Here is an 18,159-nt window from a genome sequence, read left to right as displayed (position 1 = left end):
GGATGCAGCCCCATTGACTTTCAAAGCTACGTATTTTGGGAGCCCACCTCTCAGGTGGATGTCTTAAAAGGTTGGGCACCAGATATGAGGTCCATACCCTTCACTCTCCAGCAAGGAGCAGGGAGTTGTGAGTTCCCTCCTAGTTGTGGGGTCACCGCACTGGGGATGGAATTTATGGTGATATTGTTTCTCAGCTTCTCCTACCTAAACCCTATTGTGGGTTTTTCCTCATTTTCCCTATGTATAGGAGACACTACTAAACTAGTTTCCAGATTTATTTCAGAGGAAATTGTTCCATATGTAGCTGTAGATATGGTGTTCCTTGCAAGGAAGTAAATTCAGGAGCCTCCTCTGTTGGCATCTTGAATTGAAAGCCTGCCTCTTCTGAACTTTTTAAAAGATAATCTTCCTTCCTTCCTTCCTTCCTTCTGCTTCCTCATCACAGCCCATTCTATTTTTAAAGCAACCTTTTGTATCCCTAAGTGTAAGCATGACTCAATTACTACAGAAATCTGGAAAATACAGAAAATATAAAAAAGAATGAAAATCACTCAAAAGCTCACAATGCAGCTATAACCACTGACTAACGTCCTAGGGGGTTTCCTTTTCAGCCTTTTTATCTATGAGACTAGATACATAAATGGTAGGTAAGTAAGTAGCTCAATAAGATACACAAAATTAGACTCGTACTGAATAGTGTTTTTATATTCTGAAGCTTGATGAAACATGATATTGTAATCCCAGGTGATGAAGTATTCTTTGTAAACCTAATGTGGTAATGACCAAATAATGTTTCTTGGATGTTCAGGTGGTTTTCATTTTCTCATGATTGTAAGTAGTGTTGATGGGCATTCGTATGCCTACATCTTTGTCTGTAGCTGTGCTTAGAAATGAAATCCTAAGCCACAGGGTATGAATATTTTTAAAGCTCGCAATACATGGTCACGTAAATTTATACTCAGGAGAGCTTTGCTTGAGCTGTGCTTGAAAGGGCAACGTGCCGACACTGGGTACACCCTTTATTCACTTCTTAATGCCTTTTAATCTTTGTTTTTCTTGCAACTATGCCAAAATTGGTCCTCTCCAAGTTCTCTGGTGAGTTTCTAAGTTTTGAATCCAAAATTCCCCTTTTGGTGCATGAGCTCCCTGTGTCTCTGTGTGTGTATGTGTGTGTGTCTCTCTTTCTGTGTCTCTCTCTCTGTGTGTGTGTGTCTCTCTCTGTGTGTGTGTGTCTCTGTGTGTGTGTGTCTCTCTCTGTGTGTGTGTCTCTCTCTCTGTGTGTGTGTCTCTCTCTGTGTGTGTGTGTCTCTGTGTGTGTGTGTCTCTCTGTGTGTGTGTGTGTCTCTGTGTGTGTGTGTCTCTCTCTCTGTGTGTGTGTCTCTCTCTCTGTGTGTGTGTCTCTCTCTCTCTGTGTGTGTGTCTCTCTCTCTCTGTGTGTGTGTCTCTCTCTCTCTGTGTGTGTCTCTCTCTGTGTGTGTGTCTCTCTCTCTCTCTGTGTGTGTGTCTCTCTCTCTGTGTGTGTGTCTCTCTCTCTGTGTGTGTGTCTCTCTGTGTGTGTGTCTCTTTCTGTGTGTGTCTCTGTGTGTGTGTCTCTCTCTGTGTGTGTGTCTCTCTCTGTGTGTGTCTCTCTCTGTGTGTGTGTCTCTCTCTGTGTGTGTGTCTCTCTGTGTGTCTCTGTGTGTGTGTGTCTCTCTCTCTGTGTGTGTGTGTCTCTCTGTGTGTGTGTGTCTCTCTCTCTGTGTGTGTGTCTCTCTCTCTCTGTGTGTGTGTCTCTTTCTGTGTGTGTCTCTCTCTGTGTCTCTCTCTTTCTGTGTGTGTCTCTCTTTCTGTGTGTGTCTCTGTCTCTCTGTCTGTCTGTCTCTCTGATGTCTCTGTGTCTCTCTCTCTCTGTGTCTCTCTGTGTGTGTGTCTCTGTGTGTGTCTGTGTCTTTGTGTGTCTCTCTCTCTGTCTGTGTGTGTGTGTCTCTGTGTGTGTCTCTCTCTGTGTGTGTCTCTCTGTGTCTGTCTGTCTCTCTCTCCCTCTGTGTGTGTGTGTGTGTGTCTGTCTGTCTGTCTGTCTCTCTCTCTGTCTGAATGTCTGTTGTGTTTGATTGCCTCATTTCCCCTTGAAACCCTCTCCTTTCTCAGTATCTAACTCTCCACTGCTCCAATTCCCCGTGACCCCTCTGGTACTTTACTGAATACAGGAAGGGCTTATGAAGAAGCAGAAGAGGCAGATACTATCCTCAAAGGAGTCAGGCCCATCTTAAAGAAATATGTGGGATCTTAAAAACCTGAAAAATAAAATCACAGGGGGAGTGTGGTGACCTAAGTCAAACAGATTCATTAGAAGGAGGCTACTTTGGAGAAGGCGTGTGACTTGGTGAAGAGAGGGGAGGACAGACCACATTGAGAAAGGAAGTGTGACAGGCAGGTCCCATCCTAGTGGCACTAGGTGGACCCCCTGCAAGGCCACTCCTTGGTCCTGCTGACTTATCTCCTCTAGGCTGGATCTCTTGCCCTTTCTTTCTATTTAATCCCACTTCTGCTGCAGGGAAGGTGGACAGCTGAGTCTGGCCACAGTAAAGCACAGGAAACTCAGAGCCCAGGGCATAGTCTGTGTGTCATGTGCGGGCCACAGGGGAAGCAGAGGGGAGCTCCAAGCCACAACTGGAAATCGCCACTTCCCTGGGTCAAGCACCATGAACCTGAGAGTCTGTGTCATATGGCTCATGGTCGTGCTTTCCTGCACCCCAGTTAGCTCTGCTGCATGCTCAGGACAGAGTGTCGCCTTTCTCTGTTCAGTTGTCAACCAGTAGACATGAAAATAGTAAAACCACATGTCGCATTCCTGGAAATGCTGTCCCAATCCATGGTGTGTTCCTATGAAAACATCAGGACCAAGGACAGCAACACTGATTGACTATATAGCTGGGCTGAAAGGCCAGGCTCTTTTTTCCCTTTCTTCCCATTATCTACATCAGTTTTACACCAGGGGAAACCACTACTTAGAAAAACATGAGACTTTAACATTTTAATGGAAAGAAAATTATCAGTGTGATCACAATCAAAGACCTTGCTTAATGGAATAGTAATTCTTCCCTCCCCATCCCAGGCCTGTGGAAAGAGTGGAGACCTGGCATTTGCAGAGTTAACATTTGAGCCTTAGACTCTTTGCAAGAACTGGTGACCTGGAGTCAGTGACTTAGCAAGCATTTCAGTGTGGCTTTGTCTTTTAAAAAAAAAAAACTGGTTGGTTTTATGAGGAAGATTACATGCTTGGGAGAATTGTGAAGGTCACAGAATATTTCTTGCAAATATCAGTTATATATACATTTTCATAAGGTGTTTATATTTTATTGAGTCCAAATACCCGAGTGCCTACAACCCAGTGCGTACAATGTGCCAGGCATAGTTCTGGATGCTAAGGGTGTGCTGTGATTAAGACAGACAAGGTACCTGCCCTCACTTCTGTCTATTTGACAGAGAAGGAGAATAAACAAGGAGACAGATAAGTAAGATAATGCCAGCTTATAATGTGCAGAAAGTAAAACAAGGCTAGGGAATGATTAGGAAGAGTGGTGACCAGGGTCTTTGCGGAGGTGATGTTTGGGCTAAGCCCTGGGGAGTGAGGAGCCAGCAGAGCAGTCTGGCAGCCTCACCTCTCTTGGCTATAACCTGTTCATCTCATACAGTGGGGGCGCTGGGGTGTTAGGTTTCCACATGTATAAATAAGGACATTAGTTAAGCACTTAAGAGGTTCAGGGGCCATAAGCCCCTCAGCAGAGGCCAGCCTCAAATCCACTGTAGAGGATGGTGATGAGGTTTTCAGATCCCTGTTCCTGGTGAACAATTCTTAGGTGGAAGATTAAATTCAAAGTCTGTGGAAAACAGTATTATGGTTCCTCAAAAAATTAAACATTGAATTTCCACATGCTCGAGCAGCTGCACTTCTGGGTATATATCCCAAGGACGTGAAAGTAGGGACTCAAACATATTTGCACAACAATGTTCATAGCAGCATTATTCATGGTAGCCAAAAGGGGAAACAACCCAGATGCCCAGCAGATGAATGGACACAAAAAATATAGAGCATATGTCCAATGGAAATATTATTCAACCTTAAAGAATAAAGTTCTGCGGGAGGATATAGCTCAGTGGTAGAGTGTGTGCTTAGCATGCATGAGGTCTTAGGTTCAATCCCCAGTACCTCCATTAAAAAAAAAATTAAATAAACCTAATTACCTTCCCCCCCACAAAAAACTAAATGAACAAAATAAAATAAAGAATGAAGTTCTGACACTTATGGCAACATGGATGGGCCTTCAGAATGTTATGTTAAGTGAAATAAGCCATAAACACAGAAGAACAAATACAGTATGATTTCATTTATGTGAGGTTCCTAGGACAGGTAAATTCATCGAGACAAAGTAGAACACAGGGGAGTGGAGTGAGGAGTTATTTGTTAATAAGTACAGAATTCGTTAGAGCTGATAAAGTTCTGGAAATAGGTTGTGGCGATGGTTGCACAACAATGTGAATTGCACAACAACGTGAATATACTTAGTGTCACTGAGTCCTACACTTTAAAATTGTTGAAATGGTAAGTTTTGTGTTATGTATATTTTACCACCTTAAAAAAAAAAGCCTATGGGAGGCTGAGGGGAGACTGGTCATGTAGTGGCAACCTTGCTCTTAGATTATTTAGAATAGATGGAGGGTTGTGGCGGTCAAGGGGAAGCGCACCGGGTCTCTGCAGTGCCTCTCAGGTAGCCTCTGTTCCACACCCCTGGCACCGCCAGGACAGGCCTTGCAGCCCCCATCAGAGCAGGGAAGGGCAGGGGCCCTCAACCTGGGCTGGGACAGGGGCAGGGAGAGGAGGCTTGTGCCCAGTCCCCTACACACCCGCGTGCCGGCCCTGCAGACCAAGAACCACTCGCCCACCTGCAACCCCTATCAGCACTGCCTACCTCTTCTGGTGCTGGTGTGGCTCTCAGGCAGAGGAGATCAGCACTGAACCTGGTGGGTCTCAAGATGTGGTCCCCTGGGAACGTGTTATAAATGCACATTCTCAGGCCCCACCCTGAGCCAAAACACCAGATATAGGGCCCAGCCTTGTGTGTTTTAACAAGTCAGCTTGTGGGAGATTCTGCTGTTGGAGCTACAGTTGGAGAACCCCTGTCCTCAACCGATGCAAAAAGAGCTGGATGCTCTTCTGGGCAGTAACTCAGTGTGCTTAGTGAACGCCTCCTGAGTGCACAGCCCCAGCCTGGGTACCACGGGGGACACGAAGCAGGCCATCTCAGGGAGCAGTACTAGTCCTATGTGATGCTAGGACCCCGAGGGCATCAGAGGGCATGAGTGGCTGTGAGCCCAAGTGTGGGACCTGGGCTTGAATCACACCCTCTCCTGGTCTGGGCACATCTGCCAGGGGCCCTTCGTTACAGGCGCCATGGTGCGTCAGGGTGATGATCTCAACTCGGCTGTCTGCAGACACAAAGCAGCTGTGTTTTTTTCCTCCACTCTCTGTCCCAGCTGGGTTCCGTACCCCTGTTGGGTAGAGGATCCCTTCAGAGCAGCTAGGCCAGGTGCCATAACTTTCAGGTGACTGTAGATTTTTTAAAGTTCATTCCAGCCCCGTTTGAAGCTTCAGTCTCATGGGCATTTTCTAGCTTACCTTGTCCTCTCCCCAAAGTGCCAGGACCTGCAGTAAGAAAGTAGGAAAGTCACCGTGACCTGCCCTGGAGATGCCACCTCCATCTCTTCTCGGGAACTGGGGAAGTGAAGGGAGGATGGAGCAGCGGGGGAGGCAAACTGCTCTGTACTGGGACTCAGTTGCAGGCGTCTCCTCGTTGGGGTCCACCACTACTTCTGTGGATGCCCTCGGGGAGGCAGGTGTCCCGTAAACGGCCCTTGCCAAGGCATGTGAAGACTTTTGAGTTTCTTGAAGAGCCTATAGGGCCTCCTGGCCCAGTTCCCTTGTGTGGGAGGGCCTGCTAAGCCCAGCATCATTCCCTATTCCATGTCAGCCTCCACTGGCAGAAGGAGGCCCCAGTTTTCTTGCTGCCAGGGTCCCTTGGTATGAGGATGGTTTTTTGTTAGGGTATCAGCAGGATGGGTTAGTCAGCTCTCCTTCACAGTCTCCTTGACCAATAAAAACCCACATGCACCCAAAATGGAAGGGAATCCTGGATGCCCCAGTGCCACCCTCTCTTTACCCTGCCATCTCTCTCCTGTTTGTGGGACAGGGACAGACCAGCAAATCCACTACCTGGGTAGGGTCCCAGTAGAGAGTGAACCGCCATCCGGATTGGCCACTTAATTTGCAGGAACCAGTGCGAAATAGTTGTTTATCTATTTTACATGTAGTGTATATATGGTAATCCCAAACTCCTAATTTAGCCTTCTCCCCAGCCCCGACACTTTCCTCTTTGGTAACCATAGTTTGTTTTCTGTGTCTGTGAGTCTATTTCTGGTTTGAAAATAAATCCATTTGTATATTTTAGATTGGCATGTAAGTAATCATACAATATTTCTTTCTCTTTCTGACTAACTTCGCTTCTTGTGATAATCTCTAGGTCTAGAGGATCTGAAGCTTTAATTTAATTTATTTAAATACAAATTGAAAAACTGGAGCAGCATAAAATATTTTTCCATGGAACACAACATTACTATTTTGTTAGAACCGTGTATCACTTTATCCACTGAAAATCTTGCATCTGAACCGATGTGCTGTGGATATAAAAACATACCAGATTTCTAACACTTACTATGAAAAAAAAAAAAGAACAGAACATAAAAGTTCTCATTAATTTCATGTTGATTAGATGTAGATGTGATCAGATTTTTGAATGTTGGATTAAATATATTATTTAAATAGATTTTGCCTGTTTCTGGCCTTTTTCATGGGGCCACTAGAAAATACAAAACTGTATCTGTGGCTCCAATTGTGCTTCTGTTGGAGAGCTGAGTGGTGGGAGTAGGGTCGGGGGGTAGCCAAACTACCCCATGTGGGATCTTCCAGGCCGAAGTTGCTGTAGAAAGTCGGGTCAAGCTTCCATTTCTCAAACTTCCTCTTTTTCCTGCTTCCCAAATGCCATGCTCGCTGAAGGGCTGGTGGTGGTGGGGGCAGGGGGATTGTTGAGTTCTTGCCAGGGAGGGTCTGAAACAACCAGTATGAAGAACACCCGCTTCCTCTATCACCATCCAGTACTAAAGGGCTTCTCTCACTTCTGTCCCTGGTCCAGGCACCAGAAGTGGCCTCCCCATCTCCCCTCCCTTCCTCTAGGGGCACGTGTGACATCCTTAAGATCTCAAGTCTGACTCCCGCCAGGGTGTCTTGATGGCGGAGGCGGCCACTTTAATACATTAATCTACTTTCATCCCATCTTTATCTGAAACCTGCAGACAGATCGTGTTCACAGATATACTCTGTCAGACTGGAGATCTTCATGAAATCCTCACCCACTGGGCTGAGGGTAGCAGCTGTTCCTGGGTGTGGACGGTAACACGAGGCAGGTCTGAGATAAAATCAGGAGAAAAGTGACTGAAGGAAGACACCAGGGTCAGTGGCAAATCCTGGCTTTGAGGGGCCCAAAACTTACACAATTTCAAGGATCTGCATTAAAAAAAAAAACACAAATTTCTTGTATTCTTAAAATAGACAAAAATATGACCTTCTGAACACTTTAAGGAGCCTGTGTGAGTGAGGGAGCTTCATGTAGCACAGGGGCCCCAGACCAGCAGCATCTGGGACCTTGTTAGAAATGCCAGTTCTTGGGCCCCACTCCAAAACTACTTAATCAGAAACCCTAGGGTGGGGCCCAGATACCTAGATGAGCACTTCGCAAGCCTTCCAGGTGATTTTAATGCCCACTCATGTTTGAGAACCACTGACATGGTGATTAAAAGCTTGGATTCTGGGATAAGGCTACCTGAGCCCAATTTGGCTGTTCATTGTCTGGGTGACCTCGCCAAGGTACTCAGTCACTCTAAGCCTCAGTTTCGCCATCTGTAAAATGGTGGAGTAATAGAACAGATCTCAAAAGTTTGTTGTGTGAACTCAGTGAGATGAGGTACGTAGTGCTAAGCATAGTGCCTGCCGTGTGATATATTATTATTCTGCGGCGAGTGTCCATGTGTTTGTTGGAGGGAAGGTGAGGAGAAGAGAGACGTGGATGTAAGAGGTCATCTTTGGACATAATCACAAAGAAGTTCAAATGTCACCATGACCCCCTTTCCCCAGGGTCTGCCGTGTGTGGTCCTCCAACTGGTCTGCCCTTCCAGGCAGTCCCTTCTTTCCAGGTTACCTGGCCATTGTCCCTCTTTTTTAGGATTCTGGGCTAGCCTTCTCAAATGGTCAAATGAATACCACAAACTTATTAAGTCTTACCCTTTGGAGAATCAAGGACCTCCTTGAAAATACAATGGGAGCTGGAGACCTCTCTAGAGGTCTGTGTGCACATAACACGTGCACTAAAGTGACAGACCATGTCAGGCAACCACTGAAGGGCAGGCCTGGAACCTTAGTCCTTAAGGTAATGATGGTCACCCAAAAATATTTAAGAAAGAAGGGGAAGGAGAGCTGGAGAGAGGGCTGTGTGCTAATAGGTCTACCTGTTTTGTGTAATGGAATTGACTTTCAGCAGATGCCTTCAGAATTCAATGTCATGTCCCAAATCAGTGCCTTAAATTGTGGGAATTTCAAGCACTGTGGCGAGGAAGATGGTCTAGGACAGGGGGTGCCTTTAACACCTTTCAAATCACATCTTGAAGCACCTTTAAACTCTTCTGTTACAGGAGGGGAATTCTATGTGGAAATATTCACTTCAAAAGCATTTATAATCCCAAAAGCACCATTTAGTGGCTGAAGATTATCTAGTGCTGATAAGAACATCAATGTGGATAAATCAGAAAACAGACAAGGCAGAGATGTGTGCGTGTGACATACTAATTTTTCAGCCTGTTTTTATCATTCTCGCTGAGCTTGTAAGTTTTGTGACATGTTTGTGTTTTATTTAGCTGTCACCCAGCTGTAATTTACAATGTTCCTTGAAATCACACTTTGGGTTGTTGGGACAAAGAGAGGTTCGCAGTGGCAGCCTGTGTGGCTTTGGGCACTTCAGGTTCCACTGATGATGATGACACTTGGTTTGAAATCAGATTGGAAAGAGAATGACACACCTTGCCCCAAACAGAAAGGCAGTTGGTCAGGACATACGGGCAGGACATATCCTCGGGAACTTGGAAACTTTATCAGGATCTCCTCAATATTCCAACTGTCTACCCCCTCTAGGTGCACCAAGCAAAGATGGGGAATGGAGAGGGGGCCTGGGAGCAGAGGGACCTGGCCTGTCTGACCTCCAGCCCACTGTGCACCGGAGCTGCCCTTGGGCCACTTCCCAGGAGGAGAGGTCAAATGCCAGGTCGTCCTGGGGCCAAGTAGTTGTGAGACAGGTGGAGGTGAGGACTGAAGCTGGGGAGGGGGGCAAACCAGGAGGGTCCGGAAGAGTCCTTGATGGAGTAGGCTGGCCTGGATGTAGGAAGGTGCTATATGCTGCTGCCACCTCCCTGCCCATCACACACCCACCCACCCCTTAATGGGGCTGGCTTCCATAGCTGAGGCAGTGGAACTCGCCTGAGAAAGCCACTCTGGCCTCCCTGGCCCCACAGTTACCACCCGACCCCTGTCTCCTAATGCAGAGGGTGGGCCTCTGCAAGGCTTCCTGGGCCGAGTCAGTGCCCTCAGGCCAGCCCTGTGCCCTCTGTTCCACGACCTCTTTTTGAACTCGGCCTGCCATGCAGGGCCAGCTCAGGGACGGGCCAGCTCAGGGACAGGCCCACCCTGTACTTGTCCCCTTTGCCTCTTTGGAGTGATCCTGAAGAAGTGTTGTCTTGGGAAGTCCCAACACCCTCTCTAATGGAGGGTGACCCTCAGCCAGCCTTCTGCCAGGCCCCTTCCCAGGAAGAGCCCTTGAACGTCAACCTTGACTCTTGGCTCTGGAAAAAGAGAGAAAGGGAAGGGGGGGGGGGTCCAAGCTGGGGTGGGGCCGCAGAGGGTGCCTTGGCTTCCTGATACTGGGGGGTCACCAGACCTTTCTGAACCTCAGGTTTCTGCATCTGAGAGGCCTGACGCGGAGGGGTGGGGGAAGACCACGCCAGTCAGCAGGTGTGGCGGCGCCTAGGGATGCCCTGTCATGATTGCAGCCACTTCCCTCTTCTTCCCGTTCCCTGGGGGTGGGAAGGCAGCAACTTAACCGTCAGTGGGCAGTTGATGAGTAGGAAGGAGAGTGGTGGCCGGGGCAGCCCAAGCCACCGTGCAGGCAAGCCCAAAGAGTCCCTGCCCACCCCCTTGGCCCTGCCTGTCTGCTCTCCTCCCTGCCTCTTCTTCCTTCTCCTTTTTTTTTTTTTTTTTTTTTGAGTTATAGTCAGTTTACAATGTTGTGTCAATTTCTGGTGTAGAGCACAGTTTTTCAGTCATACATGAATATACATATATTCGTTTTCATATTCTTTTTCACCATGAGCTACTACAAGATCTTGAATATATTTCCCTGTGCTATACAGTATAAACTTGTTTCTCTATTCTATATATACCTGTCAGTATCTATAAATCTCAAACTCCCAGTCTGTCCCTACCCACCCCGCTCCCCCTTGGCAACCACAAGTTTGTATTCTATGTCTCTGAGTCTGTTTCTGTTTTATATTTAAGTTCCTTTGTCTTCTATTGTGTGTGTGTGTGTGTGTGTGTGTGTGTGTGTGTGTTTTAGAGTCCACATATGAGTAATATCATATGGTATCTTTCTTTTTCTGGCTAACTTCACTTAGAATGGTATTCTCCAGGGACATCGGTGTTGCTGCAATGGCATTATGTTGTCATTTTTATGGCTGAATAGTATTCCATTGTATAAATATACCACAGCTTCTTTATCCAGTCATCTGTTGATAGACATTTAGGTTGTTTCCATGTCTTGGCTATTGTAAATAGTGCTGCTATGAATGTTGGGGTGCAGATGTCTTTGAATTAGGGTTCCTTCTGGATATATGCCCAGGGGCGGGTTGCTGGGTCATATGGTAAGTCCATTCCTAGTCTTTTGTTCCTTCTCCATTTTTAAATGAGGTAGACGTAGGCAAGGAGTTGCTTACTGCATTCTAGGGGTTGAGATCTATATGTATTATTAACTAATTTAATCCATGTCCAAACACAGTTTTGTAGCTGATGAAACAGATGCAGAGTTTGAATACCTTGCTCCAGATCACAGAGGCAGTGAGGGCGGGACTGGGACATGCACATGGGCAGTCTGGCTCCAAAGTCTATGCTGTTAAACTGACTAGTCTGTCATCCAGTAGTTCCCAAAGTGTGGTTCCTGGAGCATCGGCCTGGGACTTCAATAGATATGCAAATTCTTGGGCCCCACTCACAGAACTACTGAAACTCAGAGTTTGGGGCCCATCTTCAGTGTGTTACCAGTCTCTCCAGGGCATCCTGAGCACACAAAAGTTCGAGAACCACTGCCCTCATAACTTCCAGCAAGCCCAGTGTTTAATTTCCTTAACTTGGCTACAGCTGATAACATCTTGTTTTTAAGGGTTTGGAAGGAAATTGATGGAAATTATTGATGTGGAGGTAAGAGTAGGGCTGGCTGGAGAAACACAGGCTTGTGTCCAGGTTCTGGTTGAGAGAAGAGGAACCACCAGTGCCAGGAAGAACCCTGGCTCTCAAATTAGCCTTTTCTGGCTCCTCACCTTTGACCTGCTCATGCAAAATGATGCCTTCCAATCTCTTTTAGTTTGCTGTCTCCCAGGCAAGACCTTGATCATTAGTAATGCAGCTCAGTACAAAGAGCCTGGAGGTACTCATGTTTTAATTGTTTCTTTCATGCTTACTTACACATAAAAGATCCACGTGTATGTATGTGTATGCAGGTATACACACACACACAGACACACACACACAGTCTCTCTTTCTCTCCTTACATTTCCAAAATCTATTTCTAGAAGTTTTTGAGCCAAGCTGGTTCTTCTCAGAGCTGCCGTGTATGGTAGCACAGGCTGTGCACTGCACAATTTAGGAGGTGTCATTTATAGATGCCACCACTTACCTGTCCTAGGAGGGTTGACTCCTGTTGGCTGGCTGCCTCCTCTCCTCCCTTCCTGGTTGGCCTCACCCTTTAGCCTAGGTCTTGCTTTCCTTTTTTTCTTCTGAGGCATTCCTGTTAAATGTTTGCACCAGCCGTGGGGGCTGCCTTCTCTTCCAAGATCCGTCCATATACACAGTGTTGGGTTTGCCTACTCAGAGTTCCACCAGATCCTTGGTTTCTAGGACTGAGAACAAAGTCTCCCTGGGCTCTCCTGTCTTTCACTGTCTATTCCCAAACTATTCTGAACTCCCCAGGGTGACCAGGGAGAGTGACACTGTCCTAGGTAAAGCCACAAGGAGATGGCATTTGGCTGCTACTAAGTACTGCCAGGAAATGCTGAGTTATTAGAAACCAAAGCCTCCAAGTCTCTGTGCTTTAGGCATGAATCAGTACAAGAAGAGCCCATAAGAAGCATCCCTGGTCCTAGACAGCGCGGGGAAGTGATGACTCTGATCGTGGCTGCCTCTGCGCCTCTGATTCTGCGCACAGTGCGCGGTGGGAGAGACTCTTACACGAGAAAAGCCATTTGCTGGAAGTTTTCCTCCCTGGCAACACCGGAAGAGTTCCTGATGACTTCCTTCCCCGTGTGTTGCTTTTTCACGTGTGCGTCTTGCATACGTCTGTTTGTAAGGGCTTTGTTTGCTTTTTGAATTGGAAGATAAAAGTTAGTAAAATATCAGCTCTGAATATTGCAGATCCCTGCAACCTCAGACTCAAGGCTGGTTCTAAACAGCCATAGGCTGGGTTTTGACTGTCCGATGTGTTATAAAGAGCAGAAACTTGCCTCCCTCTCTCTCTTTTTTCCCTCCAAGACAACAAAGTCACTTGGCCTGAAAGGCATCCTCAAAGACTCTCCCTCTGGCACCAAGCCTTGCCCACGTCCGGCTCTCTTCAGGGTGAATCCTCACATCGAGGAAAAGCATTTGGCTTTCGGTTCAGCTCTGCCAACCAGTCCTGTGTCCTTAAGAACACATTTCTGAGCCAGTTGGTTTCATTGCAGGTTTTTTTCACCTGTCACTTGGAAATGGTAGTTGTTGCATTTGCCTTCTGGGGCTGTTTAGAGCAGGGCTGGCAGACATTTTCTGCAAAGGGCCCCGCAGTAAGTACTCCAAGCTTTGCAGGCCATCATGGTCTCTGCTGCAACTTCTCAACTGTGTCATTTTGGGGAAAGCCGCCAGAGACAACACACGAAGGAACAGGGCTGGGTGTGTTCCCAGTAACAAAAACACAGCGAGCAGGATTCGGCACACTGGCCATACTTTGCCAACTCCTGATTTAGCAGATGAGGCAAGAAAGGGATGTGAAAGTAAACTGTAAAGTGCCACTGAAAAGTAAGGGATGGTGAGGTATAGAGGCCACACTGTGGGCTCAGTGCACACCAGGAGGCCTCACTAGTACCGACTGGAACCGCCAGTGGAAGGGTTGCCGGGGCCGCGGTGAGCAGGCTTCCTGGCCAACAGAGAAACTGCCCCCATGAACACACTCCCTTTCCAAGGACTAAGCCTGAGAGTGGACTTTGGGAAGCTCAGGACAGAAACAATCTGGGCACCAAATGATCTGACCAGCTCTTGACAGCCCTGGTTGGGAAAGTCAGTTGCCCACATCTAGAGACCTTGGGGGAGCTTGGCTCCGTCCATCTGCTGGGGGCAGAGGAGCGTCTAGTACCTGCTGGCTCATTGCAGGCCACATGGGGAGCGTGCTCAGACCCTGCTTGTTTCTACAGATGACGAGGACAATTGTGCCACCTCCAGGGGGGGCAGCGTGGAGTCCTGGAGAGACTAGGAGCCACAGAACCACGTAAAACTGGATTCAAGTCCCATCCCCACCATATAATAGACAGTCAGCATTTGGTGCCACTTAACTGTAAGTAACTTCTCTGAAACTCTTCATCTGTCAGAGTAAAGAGTACTACTTATGGCTGTCATGGTGATTAAATTAGGTAATTATATGTGTGGCACATAGTTATCCTTCAGGAAATCTTTGTGCCCTTCTTGGAGTAAATGCGTTCATCAGATGACTTTCCACTACGAGGAAGGGGCAGTGATTTTGGCTGCACCAGGGGAGGCTGAATGGGGAAGGTGGTCCTACTTTGCTTGAGGTGATTTTGTTATAATTAATCCTAGGGAACTGCTCTCTCACCTCCACTAAGGATTATACATGATTTAATGCGCTTACATTTCAGCATGAATGGTTCAAGGGTACCTGTCAGACCTAAGAATTAGTGACTTTCGGATGAAGGAAGAATGTGAAATTGGGTATCAGTGGGGAGGTAGCATTTTCGCACCTAGAAATGTGAGTCCTGTGATCAGGGCCAGAACCACTGTCCATGTAGTCAGTGAACGGCACTGCCTGGGCTGCACCCTGAGCCCTAGCCCTGGTTCTCAAAGCACTCAGTTTAGTGGGGACACATGGAAATTGTGATGGTTGGTTCTCTGTGTCAACTTGCCTGGGCCTCAGAGTGCCCAGGTACTTGTCAAATGTTATTCTGGGTGGTTCCTGCGAGGGTGTTTTTGGATGGGGTGACCATTTTTTAGTCAACTGATCATTATTATTTTTTTCCTAAAACCATGTTATTGAGGTATGGTTTTGATATCCCCAAAGCTGCACAAATTTAACGTATACAACTTGATGAGTTTGGAGATGAGTGTGTACCCATGAAGCTGTCACACAATCTATGCCATAACTACATCTATCACTCCCAAAACTTTCCTCCCATCCCATGATTATTATTACTATTATTATGGTCATGATTATGTGTGATAAGAACACCTAAGACCACCCTCTTACCAAATATTTGAATATACAGTACATCGTTAGCTATAAGCACTGTAGGTAGAGTAGATCTCTAAGACTTGTTCATCTGGCATAAGTGAAATTTGGTACCCTTTGACTAATACCGCTCCATTTCCCCCTCCCTCCAGCCCCTAGCAACCACCATTTTTCTCTACTTCTGTGAGTTTTAACTATTTAGATTCTTTATACTAGTGGTATCATGTAATATTTATCCTTTGTGTCTGATTTATTTCACTTAGCATATTATCCTCCAGGCTCATCTATGTTGTTGCAAGTGGCGGAATTTTCTTATTCATGGCTGAATAATATTCCATTGTATGTATAGACCATGTTTTCTTTATCCAGTCATCCATCAGTAGACATTTAATTTGCTTATGTGTCTCAAGTATTGTGAATAATGCTGCAGTGAATATGGGAGTGCAGGTATCTCTTTAAGATCTTGATTTCAATTCCTTTGAGTGTATACCCAGAAACGGGATTGCTGGGTCATACGGTAGTTATACAGACAGACCTCGTTTTATTGGGTTTTCCTTTATCGCACTTTGCAGATACTGCATTTTTCCCAAATTGAAGGTTTGTGGTAACCCTGCATGGAGCAAGTCTTATCAGCACCATTTTCCCAACATCATTTGCTCACTTCCTCTCTCTGTGTCACATTTTGGTAATCCTCGCAATATTTCAAACTTTTCTATTATATTTGTATGGTGATCAGTGATCTTTGTTATCATTCCAAAAAGATTATGACTTGCTGAAGACTCAGATGATGGTTAGCTTGTTTTAGCAACAAAGTATTTTTAAATTAAGGTATACTGTATTTTTAGACATAATGCTGTTGTACACTTAATAGACTACAGTATAGTATAACATAACTTTTATACTTACTGGGAAACAAAAAAAATCTGACCCGCTTTATTGCAATATCTGCTTTATTAAGGTAGTCTGGAACTGAACTTGCAGTATTTCCAAGGTATCCCTGTATTTCTCATTTTTTGAGGAACCTCATTCTGTTCTACATAAAGGCTCTCTCAGTTTACATTACCACCAACATCGTACAAGAATCCTCTATTTTCCACATCCCCAACAAACTTGTTATCATATATGTTTATATATGTGTGTTTATGTATAGAATCTTCATCCTAACTTGTTGAGAAAATCTCAGTGTGATTTTGATTTACATTTCCCTAGTGATGTTGAGCACCTTTTCATGTACTTGTTGGTCATTTGTATGTCCTCTTTGGAGAAATATCAGTTCAGTTCCCTTGCCCACCTTAAAATCAGATCATTTGTTCTTTTGGCTTTTTGCTGTTGAATTATAGGCATCCCTTACAGGGGGTGGGCAGTGACACTGGGACAATCAGGACTTCTGTTAGAGCCACATCCAGCCTCTGTGAAAGAGTTTTAATAACATTTATTGAGTTCTTACTATTTGTCGGATAGTGATAAGTGCTTTTCAGTTAAGTCCCCCAACAAATGAGGAACGTACCCCTTTTACTACCTCAGGAAGGTCACCAAACCTTCCTAAGATGACCAAGGTAGTAAGGCAGAACTGGGACTCAAATCCAAAGCCCTCTTGGAGCCCACGGTCCAGGGAGGAAGATAATTGCACAGGAGGTACTGTCCATGTGATGAAGGATGGAGTGATGGGAAGAATAGCGCAGGGAGGCCAGAGTGGGTGACATCTTGGCTATTTGGAGGAAGGACCACTGCATCTGAAACCCAAAGGATGAGAAGGTGTTTAAGAGGCCAAGACTAAACTCTCCTGAGTCAGCTGAGGGCATGAATAGGTTTGAGTGCTGGTTTGTAATACTATCAGATACAACATGACATTTTCTATTTGAAGAAAATATTTTTTGAGACCCCTTTTAGTAGTATAATTTACCTATACACATAATTTTTAAAAATCAATATGAAGTCCTAATTGTAACAGAAGAAACCAAGGGAAAGCAGTTTAAATAAAATGAAATGCATTTCCATTTCTAAATACCCAAGCACAACGACACTGGAAGACGGAGTGAAGTAGGCACAAAATTACACCTCTTGAAGGCGTGACAGTGTGTGGAGATGCCCGGTGGTGTTAGGCTGGCAACTCAAACACCGTGAGCAGCACTGCCAACAGCGCTGGGAATTTCTAAAATGATGAACGGCGTTTGGTAATGTTCCAGATAAAACAAAGTACAGTCTTTCTTTGATTTACATAGTAGCTGCGTCCTTGGAAATTTTGTGCAAAAAAGAAACACCCCACTGTGTTTATATGTAAAATGGAGTTTGGTCTAGGCTCAGATCATTATAACCAGTGTTTCATCTATCTCCTGTCTGGTGGGACATTCAAAATGATGCGGGTCATGGATAACTCATTTTTTTTGCATCAAACTGCTATGATAACTGGGACTTACCACACCCCTCATCCCAATACTTATGTCAGTCGCGCATCCCCAGTATGACACCAAAGAGCCCTCCCAAGTTTCTAAAAGGCCTCCTGGGGATGATGACAGCCCCCCACCACCCAAAAAACACCAAGCTACAGAAACTCCAGAGCAGTAGTGACTTACAGAAGTGTGTAAGCCACATATGTAATTGTTGTGACTATATTGAAAGAAGTTGAATGAAACAATTGAAATTGACTTTAATACTTTCTTTAACCTCATTTAGCCACAATATTTCACCAACATAAACATTAAAAATTAGGTTTTTTCATACTAAGTCTTTGAAATCCAGTATGTCTTTTACACTTACAGCACATCTCAGTTCAGACTGGTCGCATTGTACATGCTTAACAGCCTCGTGGGACTAGTGGCTGTCTGATTGGCTAGTGCAGCCTGGAAAACGTAAAGTTCCCCTCTTTGGTGGGAAGGACTTCTATTTTGAATCCTCTGTTTGCAGAATTCTGACACTTGAGGAAATACAGGCTCGAGTTTTTCAGACGGATGTGTAGAATCCTTACAGCAGGCTGGGACCTGAACTGCAGTGGACATGCTGCTCGGGGCCAGCCACACCGTCCACTCCCAGCTCCTAGACACAGAGCGGTGTGAAGTCACAGGCAACTGCTAACCACATGGCTCAGTGCTGCCTGCAAATTAAAGGCCCCCTTGAAAATGCTGGAAACAGATGTTCAGAAATCTCTGACCTCTCATCGTTAATTTCATAATTTAAATGCCTGTTAATTTCCCCTTTTTATTGCTGAATTCCACACAGCGGCATGCTCAATGTCAATGCAATCTCCTTGGGAGACGTTCAATATATCAAATCT

At 45.7% G+C, this 18,159-nt stretch overlaps 1 protein-coding gene across 1 annotated transcript in view; it reads right to left on the bottom strand.

Moving 5' to 3' along the window:
* SIAH3 (siah E3 ubiquitin protein ligase family member 3) overlaps positions 1-18,159 on the bottom strand; it is a 120,901-nt gene that overhangs the window by 100,476 nt on the left and 2,266 nt on the right.

The sequence above is a fragment of the Camelus bactrianus genome, chromosome 14 (assembly GCF_048773025.1).
Source record: "Camelus bactrianus isolate YW-2024 breed Bactrian camel chromosome 14, ASM4877302v1, whole genome shotgun sequence".
In the NCBI taxonomy this organism is placed as follows: Eukaryota; Metazoa; Chordata; class Mammalia; order Artiodactyla; family Camelidae; genus Camelus; species Camelus bactrianus.
The sequence above is the reverse complement of the archived record's forward strand: the minus strand, read 5'-3'. Positions and strand labels throughout refer to the sequence as shown.